This window comes from Equus caballus, chromosome 10, assembly GCF_041296265.1.
Source record: "Equus caballus isolate H_3958 breed thoroughbred chromosome 10, TB-T2T, whole genome shotgun sequence".
NCBI classification, from domain to species: Eukaryota; Metazoa; Chordata; class Mammalia; order Perissodactyla; family Equidae; genus Equus; species Equus caballus.
Window position 1 is genome coordinate 47,275,315 of NC_091693.1, and position 16,001 is coordinate 47,291,315.

The 16,001-nt window shown below is 39.1% G+C and overlaps 1 long non-coding RNA gene across 1 annotated transcript; it reads right to left on the reverse strand.

Moving 5' to 3' along the window:
• Positions 1 to 7,126: 7,126 nt before the first annotated feature.
• LOC138916047 (uncharacterized) lies at positions 7,127 to 14,447 on the reverse strand. The gene is made up of 3 exons (XR_011422681.1): positions 14,307 to 14,447; positions 10,672 to 10,777; positions 7,127 to 7,313 (listed from the first exon to the last, which is right to left on the reverse strand). It is a non-coding gene; the product is annotated as an uncharacterized lncRNA (long non-coding RNA).
• Positions 14,448 to 16,001: the final 1,554 nt, after the last annotated feature.

A 16,001-nucleotide genomic window follows, 5' to 3' on the forward strand; every position in this document is an offset into this window, starting at 1 on the left:
ATTCCTGAGTTCCTTATGTATACAAATCACACCCAAGATCTTCCTTTGGGTAGTCAAGGCCCTCCTTACTCCAGCTCTATTTATGTATCCGCCACCGGATCCCATCATTCCCCGGTAGGACCCCCTCCCTTCATCTGTCCTCTCTGCTTTTGGCCCCTGGGCATCCCACGGTAGTTTGATTCCTGACTTGGCCCTTCTTCCTTGGTGCCTCATCACCTCACACTTTGGAGTGCATTCTAACAGAGCAGAATCTAGACCCTAGAGATGCTTCTCATGCCTAGGACTCCAACAGCTATGATTTAGGATCTCAATTCCTTAGTCATTTCACCTTGAGAATTCCCACTTCCGATGAGTTTCAACTCAAGTCCTACCTCCTTGAAGAAAGACTTATTTTCCTAGTCATTTTTATGGAGTTGCTCTTCTCTGAATCCCATTCCACCCCCTCTAGCTAAGCAGTGCAGATTTTTTTCCTAGGTATTTTTCATAAGCAGGTCTTGAAATGGAGTTTAAATTTTTCCAAGTCGGGTACCATTGACTTTTACTGTTTTTTAAACATCCAAAGAGCTCAACACAGTGTGGAAACATAATTCTATAAGTGTTTTTCTCTTCACAGTGACTTCAGTTCATACCTTTCACCACTTCAAATCAACCTCCCCAAGTCACGCTAATTACTGAGGCTGCGCTGCATCCAGCGTTTTATTCGTGCTTGACACTCAAACCAATTCTGGAGCAACAGGTACGTGATAGAAAGAAAGAAACATAAAAGGGGATTGATAAGTGAAATAAGCCAGATAGAGAAGGACAATCTCTGTATGACTCCACTCATATGAGGAATTTAAACATATGGACAAAGAGAATAGATTAGCGGCTACCAGGGGAAAGGGGGGATGGGGGGTGGGCACAAAGGGTGAAGTGGTGCACCTACAACACAACTGACAGACAATAATGTACAACTGAAATTTCACAAGATTGTAACCTATTATTAACTCAATAAAATTTTTTTTAAACAAAGGGGATTGAAAATTGACAAATTCCTTAAAAGATGTGGAACGAATCACTGAGCAGTCGTCAAAGAAAGAGTCAGTTAGGGAAGTTTTAATGTAGAAAAGAAAGTTTTTACTTGAAATACTAAGTGGGAAAATAATTTAACTTTAGATAATTGGTGCTAATTATTTAGATGAGAACAAAATTAGTTTCTCTTCTTAAAACCAAATAAATTTGATCTTCTAGAATTTTCTGAAGTACTAAAGTTTTGGGTAGAGTGGGCTGGGGTGGATGGAGGGGTGGCGTAGTGATTGCACCTTTTTTTTAATTCAGATGAATCTTATCACCTAAGAGCAGTTTCTGCCCATTTCCGAAAATGTGTTACAGGGGTCACACTCTGGCCTCACTACAGTATCAGGCAGGGATGGAAAATTGCCTCTTTTAGCTCCATGAATCAATAATTCTCAATCCTTTTCTTTTTTTTTTTTTTGAGGAAGATTAGCCCTGAGCTAACTACTGCCCATCTTCCTCTATTTTATATGTGGGACACCTACCACAGCAGGGCTTTTGCCAAGCGGTGCCATGTCCACACTTAGATCCCAACCGGCGAACCCCAGGCCGCCCAGAAGCGGAACGTGCGAACTTAACTGCTGCGCCACTGGGCCAGCCCCTCAATCCTTTAGAAATGCAATATCTTATTCTAACTTGTCTTTATAACTACCACTCCACTAAAAGTCATCTATGATATAATTATATTCACACTTAAAGCATTTAAGCTAAAACTACACACTTTTACTAAGACTCTAGGCACAGAAGGATTGGATGGATCACACTGAACTGCCTGAGATAGCCATACTAGAACCTAAACAAAGATTCTCAGCACTTCCTAATGCAAACTACGTAACTCCAAGCAGAGAGCTCATAACTTCCTCTGAATTCCGTGAAGCCTGATAACCCAAACAGCATCCCCAGAAGTTTTTGGACAAAGTATTAACTTTGGATGAACATATCTATGTTTGACATTAAGCCTGTTTTTGATCCATCTCCAGAATTTTTTTTAATGACAACTTTTGGGTTGTGCCAAAATTATACAACCAGGATTCCCCATTTAATTCAATGGTTGATCTTACTTGATAAACCATACGCATTGTCAGAAAAATGGCCACAGATGATTCCCCTCACTAATCCATACCCACCTTGTCACGTAAGTTTGAGAGCCCTTGCCCATGGGCCACCTTTTGACCAATGAGGTGCTAACAAACATGACACAAGCAAAGGCTTGAAAATCCTTTGTGCATTGGGGCTTCCCCTCTTGCCACCACCACCACCATGTGAAGAAGCCCAAACAAGCCCACTCGATGATGAAAGGCAACTGGACCAGTCAACCCTGCCACCCAAGCCAAGAGCCACCCCATTACTGGAAGCAGAGCTGACCAACAGCTGACTACAGATATGCGAAAGCCAGCCTAAACCAGAAGAATCTCTAGCACGTTCCAAACTGCTCATGCACAGAAGTGTGAGCTAAATAAGTGGCCGTTGTTTTAAACCACTAAGGTTTGGGGTGGTTTGTTAGTCAGTAAAAGCTAACTGACACACCATGGGATTTCAAATAATAGCTTACTCTTCCCTTCACTGCTTGACTTCAACTCCTATGATCCCTTGTGTAAATTGGTCACTGCTAGCTCTTCTATTTTTCCCAAACACAATGGGATTATTGCATTGCAGTCCAGAAACCAATTGAGAGATTTAAGAGATTGTCTCATAAATGAGAGTATAGGAATGTAACAGTTTTCACCAGCTGGGTCTTACTAATATTCGGCTCTCCCATGTATTGTATTCCAAGTGGCTGAAATACAAGCACCAAAGTCCAGTATCTCTTACTTGCAAAGTTTTTTGAAATCTAGCAAAACAGTGAAGGCTTGCAAGCAGAACAAGAGTTTTGTTTTTCTTTTTTTTAAATACACCAAGCAGATGGCATACTATTGCCATAAAAAAATCATTCAAATTTCAATCCCTCTCAACAGAAGTTGGACAGTTATCTGGGTTAATCAAGCATGGATCAAAGCCCCCACATATCCTAGTTTTTGTACTAGTTAGAGATTCCAAAACTGAACCAAGGGGAAACCATAAAACTAAGTTGTAGCACTTCCAAAAGAAACCATTCATTTACATCACTGACAGAAATCATTCTATTTTAACGTTATTATAGTTACAATTATTATAACATCTATTTTTTCTGATTCCTATCACTTAATATGATATTTTTGAATTCTGCATACTTGATGAGTATTCTTGCCTAACATTAGGACATTTGGCTAGATTTCTGCATAAACTTCTTCAGGCTGAAATCCACCTTCATACCATAACTTACATTGAATTACTCTTCTCATCAGCGAATGAGGAGGCCAAAACCAACAACTTAAGCAGGGACTCATCACAAACAAATGTGCTGAGGAGGATCTTTGTAACATTTTCAGGGTTAAATATTCAGTCAGTGTCATTATTACTGACGTTTTCTTCCCTGCCATTTTTATGCTTGTTTCATTTGGGGCACTTAAAAGACAAAGAGGAGCTTTAATATTCTCAGTTACATTTTGAGTGAGATGCTGGACCTGTCCTTCTCTGAAGAATATCTTTCCCCCAGGGTTTAGAAACTCTGCTCATGTGATGCCCAAATGAGCTGAAGTAAGACACACTCTCTTTAAAATGCGGGTGTCTGGCAGCCAGGTCAGTTAGATACGGGAAGTTTCTGACTACAAGCCAGCCATTTGGTTTTCTAGAAAACTAGAAGCTTGGTGGAATAAAAACCGAGGTGACATTCTCAAGTTGAACAGACCCAAATCTTTATACTAAAACAGCAATAATTTTACTTGTGTGCTAGGCGAGGAAAGGTCACTGAAGAAAAAATAGAGGGAATATTTAAGGGCATATACTGAATAAAAACGAAAAACAGATTCCTCTCTCCCCATCATTTAATGATTAAGTGTTATTTAATAGCATATTATATCCTGGGAGGGAACAGACTCAGATTAATTTCATGATTCTAAGAAATCAACACTGACACAGGCAAGAGGAAGTTGTTGGAAATTTTACTCTAGCTTTTCTACAGTTAAAACACTACAACTTCTTGTGACTTAGGTAGTGAGCTGGGCCCTTTGTGATCACAGGCTTGAGTTCACATTATAAAAATAAATAATCTAACGAACCTCCTTCATGACAGAAAATCTTTCAGTGCCAGAGGAAAAAGAGAAGGCCTGGCGTGTTCAACCTGGGATTTCTGTGGCCTCACATTACATATATGCCAACCTGAACCTCCAGGACACTTAACAAGTAATGAATAATTATAACCCCTTTATTCAGAATCCACTAATTAGGTTGACACGAAAGCAACTCTGTGGGACTTTCTTTTTGGTGGGTGTGAACTTATTACAGCAAGTCTAACCTCTTCCCAAATGTTAATAACTACTGACGCTACATTATGTGCTCTACGTGACTTATCTCACTTAATCTTCACAAACAGCCCTGGGAGCTAGAAGAGAAATTGAGGTTAAGGAGTGACGATAACTTGCCCATGATCATAAAGATTATGCATAATTAAGACAGGATTTGGACCAAAGAAGGGTTTTGCCAACAACTACATTCTTAACCTTCCTCTTAATGAAAGAAGTAGCAATGAGGAAACCAGGAGACCCTCAGTTCTGTGGCTGTAACTCACATTTAACTAGTTTGCTTGGTCCATAAACTGAGATCAAAATTACTTGATCTGTATTACAAATAAACCCATGCAATATATTAGACCTGACCCCTAGCAATATTTTCCTTGTATGTCCTCAGTCACTAAGCTTCAACACTCTTAATCAATGGAACCATACGTCAGCTGGATTTATTGCAAACAAAAAGTACCTAGGAACAAACAGAAGAAATAATGTGTTGTTTCCAGGAGAAGTAAGAGATTATTGATCATGATACGTGAGCATTCACTCGGGTGCTTTGCTGTAGTTGAGTGGGTGAGAGAAAGAAAAACAGGTTGGTGAAACAGAGCTTCCATAAGGAAGTGGATATTCTCCACGCTTTCGACAAACTCGATTTATGAGGATAAATCTGTGCCGCAGAGCTTGCCACCCAGCAACCACACAAAACCATCTGTACTCACCTAGTAACTGCTTAGAATAACTTAATTCTCCTGTGTTCAAAGCTAATAATATGAGATAGAAAAGGAAAACATAGGGAATTGAAAGAAATTGCAAGGAGGCGGAATCTTTGCCAATGCTGGACTTAGCATTCTGGCTAAGCTTATTCTAATTAGACAAGATACTGTCTAGGGATATTTTCCAGGATAATTTTGACCATACTATTATTTTAATAATCATAGCTTATAAATTCACTAAGTAAAGAAACTTAAATCCGTCCTGTTTGTGGAATTTCATGCAAAGTCTTCATGACAATGTCCTAGCACGTCTTCTCCCTCTCAGTGACCTTCGCGTCCCACAGTTGGGACGTCTAGAAGAGTCTGTCCTTCACCTACCTTTCTTTTCCTCTCTCCCTAGTCTCTTGGCTTCAACCATCATGTCTATGGAGTTGATCCTGAATCTGTATCACCGGCTCAAGTTTCCCTCCTGAACTCCAGAAAATTTTTTCCATTACTGTGTTTGACATCTTCATTTATCGATGTGTTCACTTGCTTATTCTCTAAGTCACTAGAATGGCCTAGACTAGTCTCGATGTTGTGTTTTGAATATGCCAGGCACATTCCCACCTCCAGGCCTTGGCATCTGCTGTTTCCTCTGCCTGGAACACTGCTTCCCTGTGTGTGCCTGGCTTGCTCCCTCGCCTCCTTCACATCTGTATCTAATAATGAGATCTTCCCAACCATGTCTTTTAAAACTCCAACCCAACTGTCCCCTTTCCCTGCCTTACTCCTCTCCATAGTATTTACCACTTCTAAAACATATGTTTTACTTATTTATTTTACTTATTGTCTATTTCTCCATGCAAGATCTTGAGGGCAAGAATTTTTTGTCTGTTTTGTTCAGTTTTACATCTCTGGTTCCTAAAACAGTGACTGGTACAAAGTGGGCACCCAATTATCACCTGCTGAATAGAGTGAATGAATGATTGCTCCATTGGCACGTCACGTAAGGCCCCTCAGCTTCCACGGATCTGCTCCTCCTCCTCCCCATACCTGTTTAGTAGCACCTGCCTCCTCCCGCTTGTTCAGCCCAAAACTCTTAGTCACTGTAACAATCTCTCTCTTTATCCCTTTGTTCAATAATGTGTCAAATTATTTTAAGTCGTTTCACAATCCCACTTACCCACCCCTTCCTACCTATTCCATTTCTACTTCCCCACCCGGGTTCAGGGCCTCGTCATCCCCAGTGCTTATCACAGAGGCTGCTGTATAACTTCAAGCCTTACTTGCCTCCACCTCCAGCCTCCATCCTTCACCTTTCCTAGACTGAGGTTCCTAAAACACACACATCCTGCCCCTGTCTAAATCCTTAGCAGGGAATTTAAAGCTGTCCATAACCTGATCTGCAGTCCCCGCCTGTCCAGACACATTGAACCACTCCCCATATCCCAAAGCCATGGACCGCTATCAGGATTCCAAGCCTTGCTTGTGTTGTTCCCTCAGCCACCCAGGCCAGTTCAGCTGTCGCTTCTTCTGAAAGCAACCCCTGGTGTCTCTCTCTCCTCCACCTCCCACCCACTTTGTTAATACCTTTAGCACTTATCCATTTGATCTTAAACGGTAAATGTTTATCTCTCATCTCAAACCAAAATCTCCTTGAGGGCTGGCAGTGGATATAATTTATCTTTACACGGGTCATAGTGCCTGGCCCAGTGTTAAGCATACAGGCACCGAGGAAACGTGTGCTGACTTGCTGAATGAACTGTGAGCGCATACTGAAAACTCCACGTAGTGTGATCAGAGAGAATTCTCAAACAGGATCCAGAAAAGAGGCACTGGCTTAACCGGGGCGCACTCTAGGCTAATTTCTACTCCTCCCTCAGATCAGCTTATGGGCCCACTAAGGAATGCCTCCCCGTATCCCCAGTCTAGATCAGAGCAGCCTGTGCTTTACTCATAGTGCTGGCCACAATCACATGTGACAGATGAGTTCCCACAGCCCCACTCCCAGCATCACACCTACCCACTCCCATTTCTGGGTTGGGCAACTACCAAGCTGTGAAATAGAATCGTTACTTACATAAGCAAATCAAAACGAAGCAAAGACGCAGGAAACTGGTGAGAAGAGAGGGGAGGATGCAGGACAGACAATGCCATACAGTCCATCTTGTTGTGTTTCTTCCCGCTGGATTTCATTTCCCTTTACAAATCAATATATAGACATGGGTATAAATGCACAGATGTGACTGTATCAATGTACTTTTATTTTATATTACCGTTTTTCTTCTTTTTCTTCCTTGCTTAGCCTCCTTTCGCTCATCTGCTCCGCTTTGTACCTTAAGCAACCAGTGTTAACAATCTAGTCTACACAACTTTCTTCTTTTTCATTTAAGCATATAAGAAATCTATTAATCCTATACACACACAGGAGTTTGTAACTATTTGTTTTATAAAAACTGGATTATTTTAGGCACTCTTTGGCATCTTGCTTTTCTCTCTCATGTTGCCTCGTGAGGCCCCCTCCAAATCAAGTGGAACAGGTAGATCTAATTCATTCATTGTAAAGCCTGCATAAAGTTCCCTGATCCAGCTGTTGCATAATGGGCATTCACTTTGGTTCTAGATTTTCTCCACTAACAGGCCATACTACAATACACGTGATTTCACGAATGTTAAGTGGTGGTACTTTCATTTCATTTCATAAGGGCTAGATTCCCTAGAGTGAAATTTCTGGTCCCAGCATATGTGTATTTATAATTTTAATACTTTTGCCCAAAGTTATATTCCCAAAGGCTGGAACAATGAGTATTTTCACCTGCGGTGAATGGGGAAGACTTTGCCCGGCATCCCCATCAGCAGTAGGAGTTTGGGGGCTTTTTAATTTCCCTCTATCTGAGAATTATATAATGACGTCTTGGTGTTATGTTAGTTTGCATCTCCTTACACTAGTGAGCTTGAGAATCTTTTCATATGTTTGCTGCCGATCTGAATTTTCTCTTCTGAGAATTTTTTGTTCATGCTTTTTGATTATATCTGTACTGGGGTCTTTTGGCAACTTGATCCAATTTGTAAGAGCTCTTTGATGACAAATGTCAACCCTCTGATGGCTCTCTGTATTGCAAATATTTCCTCAAGGCTTTCATTTGCATTTTGACTTTGTCATATCTTTTGTCATATTTACATAATCTAACACTCTATCTTTTCTTTAATAGTTTCTAGGTTTCCAGTCATGGGCAAGATGTCTCCAGCCCCTAGATTTTTCACATAGTCACCGAGATTTTCTTGCAGCATATTAATATATTTACCTTGCTTTTAATCCATTCGAAATTTTTGTTTATGGTTTAAGATGAGGATGAAAGTGGGAATGCAAATTTATTTTTTTCATATTAATAGCCAGTTGCACCAGCACCATTTATTAAATATTTCATCTTTTCTTACTAAATTGATATATCTAGCAGTTTTGCCTTTGTTAATTCTCACATATAGTGGGATAAATATTTAGATTCTGTTCTGCTCTATTCTGGCTCGTGAATCCATTGCATATGCCCGGGTCAACAACATTTGATATCTATAAGGGCAAATCTTCCTTTACTATTCTTTCTTATTCTTCAAAATATATACTTTTTTGTTTTAGAACATTTATTCTTCCATAAATTTTTTTTGAGCAAGATTAGCCCTGAGATAACATCTGTGCCCATCTTCCTCTACTTGATATGTGGGATGCCGCCACAGCATGGCTTGATAAGTGGTGCATAGGTCCACGCCCAGGATCCAAACCAGCGAACCCCAGGCCTCCAAAGCGGAGCACGTGAAATTAACCATTACACCACCTGGCTGGCCCCTTCCATAAAATCTTTTAAAGCATTTTATTCAATTTTCCAATTCTCTCTCCCCCTAAAATTCCTCTGGAGTTCAATTTGGGATTGCCTTAAATGTATTTATTAATTTTGTGAGCATTGACATTGTATGATATTGTTTTTCAATCCAATAAAAAGGTATGTGTTTCCATTTGTTCCAATGTTATTTAACTCCCTGACCCCTGACCTGTGCAAATGAGACCTTTAAAGTACTTTTGCTTCCTCCCTTACTTCGTTCTCAATCCTAGATGATATTTTGGAAGAATTTTTAATTTTTCTAAAAAATTAAGTATCTTTATTTCTAGACCATTATTAGCACTTACTTTGCCATATTCATTCATTCATTCAACTAAGCATTTATTGAGAACCTACCATATGCTATGCATTCTTTGAGGCCCTGGGGATACATCAGGGGGGAAAATCCCTGCTCTCTTAGAGTTTATATATGGGGAGACAGATACTAGACAAATAAATGAATAAGTTATACACTGTGTTAGAAGGTGATAAATGCTATTGGGAAAACCAAAGCGTGAATAGGATGGAATGCCACAGCTCTGAGCAGGAGGTGCATTAAAATGTTCAACAGTGTAGTCAGGGAAGGCTTGAAGGAGAACGTGGCATTGGAGAAAAGACTTGAAAGATGGAACAGAGAGAGCCATGTGGATGCCTGAGGAAGAGCAATCCAAGAAGAGGAACCACAAGTAAGAATGTACTGAGAAGGGGTCATGCCCAACCTACTCAGGAACTACACGGACGCCAGAGTGCTGAGGGGGAGCAGAGTGGCAGGGGTGGGGGAGGTGAGAACAGTCTGACTAGTAAGATATAAAGTCACAGTGGTTATGGGGCTCAACTCACATAGGGCCTTGTTGCCTATAATAAGGACTTCAACTTTCACTCTCAGGGAAATGGGAAAACCATTGCACAGTTCTTAAAAAGAGCACCAGGATCTGACTTAGTGCTTTAACAGAATGTCAGTCTGATTACAGTTCAGAGTAAAGAGTAGGGAGACAAGATGAGGTAGGAGGCTATTGCAATAAGCTAAGCAAGAGATAATAGCCTTATGGACCAGGGCACTATGATGACAAGTAGTCAAAAAAGGATATCTTTTTAAGATAGTACAGCCAATGGTATTTGCTGAGGGATTAGATGTGGGGTGTATGAGAAAGAAGAAGATCAAGGATAACTCTGAGGATTTTTGCCCAAGCAACTGGAAAGATGGAATTCCATTCACTGAGACAGAAAACCACAAGAGGAACCAGGTGGGGTGGGGAGTGGAGGTGGTGAATCAGGAGTTTGATTTTGGACATGTCTATTAGGCTTCCAAGTAGCTAAGATAGTAGTTGGATACACCAGATTGGTGTTCAGGAGAAGTCCAGACTCGAGACATAAATTTAGGAGTTGTTAGTGTATGGTTGGTATTTGAAAGTGCGTAACTGCATAAAATCATCAATGAGGAGAGTGAAGAAAGTGAAGAGGAGAAGCTTAAAGATTTTACCATGGGCAACTCCAAAGTTAAAAGATTGGGAAGATAGGAGGAGCCAGAAAAAAAAAAAAGGAAAAAGTGGCTAGTGAGGTAGGAGAAAAACCGAGAGAATCTGCAATCCTGGAAGCCAAATGTCTTAAGAATGAATTTCTGGAATGAGAAAATCATCAACTTTGCCAAATGCTGCTGATAAGACAAGACAAAGACTTAGAATTGACCTGTGGATTTGGCAACATGGACATCATCGGTGACTTCAAGAAGGGAAGCTCCAGTGATATGGATGTCATAAGAGAACGTTTAAAAATGTAGACTTGTGGACAGCATCTGAAAAACGAAGCGATAAATTTATTAAAATTGGGGTTATATTTACACTTGGATTGTTAACTATAATTTTATTTCTTTGTATCAATTTTTTCTTTGTCAATTAACAAGAGATAAAAGACATCTCTTATTGAACACAAATATGTTCTCAATACATATTTTGAAGGTTTGTTGAATAAGTAGGGGTGTATTTCACATTCTAACACTTCCTGGCAAAGTCTACCCTCATTGAATCAACATGCTAACAGAGTAACAGGAGTCAAGAATGCCGACGGTCTCCTTAAACTAATAAATTATCTTTTCCGATGGTACCTACAAAGATCTCAGTTGATGACTGTGCTAAACGGTGAAGTCAAGTAACATTCATTCCAGTCCAGAGCCCTGGCTCCAACTCAAATAATGTTTGCAAGTTCCTAGTTAGGCAGTGAGGGGAAAAAATGTCATCTATGACAGATGGCACTACTAGATGACAATTTAGTCAAAGAACCAACTGTCCTCTAAAATTCAGTCTTCAAAATTGATTTACACATTTAAAAAGAGCAGTTGGAGGAGGAATAATAGCCCTGCAAATTAATGCAATTCAAATATAGGAGGTTTTGGTAGAAAGTGTCTTCCTGTGAAAATTGTATAGATGGAGACCAAATATGAAAGAAAAAGGAGCAGAAGACAATATTGTAAGAGACAATGTTCATGGTTCCAGTCCAGTGGATCTTGTGACTGAAGAAACACTTGTGAATTCCCTTGAAGCATCTTGTGCCTCAAGCCATTATGAAGGATGTACAGCATCCTATTTCAAAAAGTAGAATTAAGTCAGATTTCTCAAAGCTTCACCAATCTTGCCTCATGTCCAGTTCTTTGATTACACAGTTAAGCAAACTCTAAATTCAGAGTAAACATTCTGATCCATTTAGAGAAAGCACATCAGAATGAAATTTCACATGCAATACATTAGCTAGAAACTCACATCACAGAGTGTGTATGAGGAGACAAAATTCTAATGACTAAGGTGAGGAATACAATCAAGGCAGTACCTTTATCCTTAAGGAAATGAAGAAATATGATACATGAAGGTTTAAAAAGATACCATTTATAAAGCTGTGAATCATTTGCTTTGATTTACCATAAACCAAGTAATTAAAAATATAGGTTTCTATTATGCAGGCATTGAAAGTCCTTGAATCTTTGGAGGAAGATTGACATTAAATATGACAAGATCGGGGCCAGCCCTGTAGCCGAGTGGTTAAGTTTGTGTGTTCTGCTTCGGCAGTCCAGGGTTTTGCTGGTTCGAATCCTGGGTGCAGACATGGCACTGCTCATCAGGCCATGCTGAGGCGGCGTCCCACATGCCACAACTGGAAGGACCCACGACAAAAAATACACAACTGTGTACTGGGGGGCTTTGGAAGAAAAAGGAAAAATAAAATCTTTAAAAAAGAGAAAGAAAGAAAATAAGAAAAAAATAAATAACAAGATCAACTATTTGAGGGCAGGGATTTTTTTTAATTGAGATATAATTAACACATAGCATTACATTAGTTTCAGGTGTACAATATAATGATTCAATATATTTATATATTCCAAAATGATCACCACAATGTCTAGTTAACATCCTTTATCACACATAGTTACAAATTTTTTTCTTGTGATGAGGAATTTTAAGATCTATTTTCTTGACAACTTACAAATATACACTACAATATTATTAATTATAGTCACCATGCTGTACATTACATCCCCAGGCCTTATTTATTTTATAACTAGAGGTTTGTACCTTTTGACCACCTTCACCCATTTGGCCCACCCCCTGCCTGCTACCTCCAGCAACTACCAATCTGTTCTCTGTGTATCATGAGTTCAGTTTTTTTTAAAGATTCCACATATAGATGAGATTATATGGTATTTGTCATTGTCTGACTTATTTCATTTGGTATAATGCCCTCAAGCTTCATCCATGTTGTTGCAAATGGCAGGATTTCCTTCTTTTTTATAGCTGAATAATTTTCTATTGTATATATACCACATTTTCTTTATCCACTTGTCCATCGATGGACACTTAGGTTGTTCCCATGTCTTTGCTGTTGTAAATAATGCTGCAATTAACATGGAGTGCATTTACCTTTTCGAGTTAGTGTTTTCCTTTCCTTCCGGTATGCACACAGAAGAGGGATTGCTGAGTCGTGTGGTAGTTCTATTTTTAATTTTTTAAAAAAACTCCATACTGTTTTCCATAGTGGCTGAACCAATTTACATTCTTACCAACAGTGCAAAGTAAACCATTCTGTTATTTACTCAGTTTTTCAGCTGATATATCAGACAGGTGTTGTTAAAAATGTCTCGCAAACAACTAATGAAAATAATAAGTTTAACACACACACACATATACCAACTCTGAAAGTAAGGAAAGCTTATATAATGTCAATAAATGGCTTTTTATTCTTTTCTGCTTATCTTTATTTCTAATTTTTCTACAATGAAGCTGAATTACTTGGGTTAAGTGTTAAGTTTGTTGAAATGTTCATACGTAGAAGATTAATGGTTGCTAGCCAAACTCAGGATGCTTGAACTGAAAAATTAATTGGAGAGTATTTCATCCAACGTTCCCATGTTACAGATGAAAAAACTGAAGTAGAGAAAGGTAATGTTAGCTTTGCTAATAATGATCTGAATACATAGAATATGTAACGCAAAGATTCTTAACCCTGGCTGCTTTAAAGGATAATAAAGGCATGCCTGACTGAACCCTACCCCGGACCAGTTGAGTTAGAATAAAGGCAACTGTGGCCTGAAGTTCCAGGTTCTCCATACTGCCTCCAAAGACTCTAAAGTGGGGATCATTACATCAAAAATAAAACTGACAGAAACCTTAACAAACATCTCTCTATAAATCTCCCTTTCCTAAACATACACTTGTCCATTAAATGTGCGGTCCAGCTCATTCCAGAGCAGAGGTTGGCAATAAGGATGCTGTATCTGTCTCTCACACTAACGGTGCAATTGTTCTGCTTTGCCCCCTTTAGATAAATTCACATTTCAGATTTTGCAAAGCATAATAAGAGTATCTAATATTTATTGAATATTTATTATGTGCCAGGCATTGTTCTATATATTTTATTCATTTAATCATCTTAGTCCTATGAGGTAGGTTTTACCATTATCCCCATTTTACATGGGACATTGAAGCTCAGAGAAGTTAGATAAATTTGCCTACAGTTACCAAGCAATTTACATGGGCAAGCCTGGAGTTGAACTCAACTGAACTCCAGTCTGTGCCCTTAAGCTGCACACCGCTGTGTAAATAAAATGTTTATACTTAATCAAGTTGAAGGAATTAACTTGGATTCTGATTTCTCCATAGTAACAACTAGCTGGGCTCCAGAAGAAGAGGAAAAAGGAGCACGTGAGGGAGAGAGAGAGGACTGTGCAAATAGTACCTGAAGGAGAAGCTAAGTGAAGTGGTTTCCCCTGAGTAAAGTCTCTAAGCTTTAGTGTGTGGACTTCAAGTCGTCTGTTAACTGCTCAGAAGACTTCTTACCTACTTCGTGGCTGTGCTCTGAGAAGCAGAGGTTGCCAGAGGCTGTCCTCTGTGTAGGCGGAGTGTGGCCGCATCCTCAAAAGTCTACTGCTTAAGTTTCCATGCATTTAAAATGAAAGAGGCAGCATTGCAGGGTTCCAGTGTCTATAAATAAACAAGCCTCTGCAATCAACAATAATAACTTAGCCAAGGTTAATATTCCTTGAATCCTTGAATTAGCCAAGGTTAAAATCCCTTGATTTGAATCATCTGGATAACTATCTACCATATTACCAAGACTGCCTGTAATTCAGTACTTACATTTGTGTTTGCATTTACAATCCTGTAGCGCCCAAGGATCACCCATAATCATGGTATTTATCTTATGCACATGTTGGTCAGCAAGTATGGCCACCATTCTAACATCAAAATGACTACAGTTGGTCCACATTTACCTTTTTTTACCAGTTGTAGATAAAAAAAAATTTCTCTCCTTTGCAATTTAAAGACATTTTTATGAAATAAGAATTTATTCCCTTAATTTACTTATTAAATGGGAATTGATTTAACATTGCAAAAACAATATAATAAAGCAGAATAATGTGTTTCTTGCCACAGGCTAATTGGCAAGAAAACAGATATAGACATAATAGACAACCAATTCAATTTCTCCCAAGTCTTTACATGGTACCGCAGTGGCACTGTGAAATGAAGGGTTCAGTGGTTTGAATAGAGAATAGAGGTACTAGAAGTCAGGTATCACAAAGTGGGTTGAACACAGTGAACTAAAAACAAACGAAAAAACATTGGGGCACTCAGAATCATATTCACTTTGCTAGGAAATATATTGCTTATGTCTATCAACGGTAACAGTTCGTTAGGATGTATGTAGCAGCCAACACTCACGGAAATTTTTCAGTTGAACAACAGTTTCTATATCTCCAATATTGAATTATATCATTTAATTGATAGGTCCATTCAATAGGTTGGTGGTTTAATATGAATTCCTTTTTTTAAAAGGCAAAATCATATCAATAATAATAACAAAGACCCAAATAATGGTCTACTATGTTCAAGATCAAAAGAATCAGATCCACAAATGATACATAAAACCCAAACATCTTTTATATTTCTATATTAAATTCAATGATTTAAATTTTGTTTTAGCAAAATAGTATGTCATACTAAATTAATAATTAGTTTTGGCCTTCATGTTATAAATATATGTATTTAAAAATTATCATAATACAGTTTCAGTCAACACTGAGGGCCCAAAGAATTTTGCCATTAAATGGGGTCCTGGGGCCGGACTGGTGGTGTAGTGGTTAAGTTTGCAGGCTCCACTTCAGTGGCCCGAGGTTTGCAGGTCCAGATCCCAGGTTCAGACTTAGCACCACTCATCAAGCCACACTGTGGCAGCATCGCACATAAAATAGAGGGAGTTTGGCACAGATGTTAGCTCAGTGACAATCTTCCTCAGAAAAAAAAAAATTAAAGAAAAATTAAAGGGGCCCATACGTTAATCTAGCTTGGAAACCCTGGATAGATATTATCTAAAATGCTTTCCCTCTATATTTTTCTACGTCTCTGAGCTTTTATCATCACCATGTACTCCACTGCCAGCCGGGCATCTTGCACAAGCATCCGATGGTGACGATAGGCCAAAAAGAGAGGATGAGGCTCAGTCGGGGTCAATCTGTCCTCACAACGGAGATG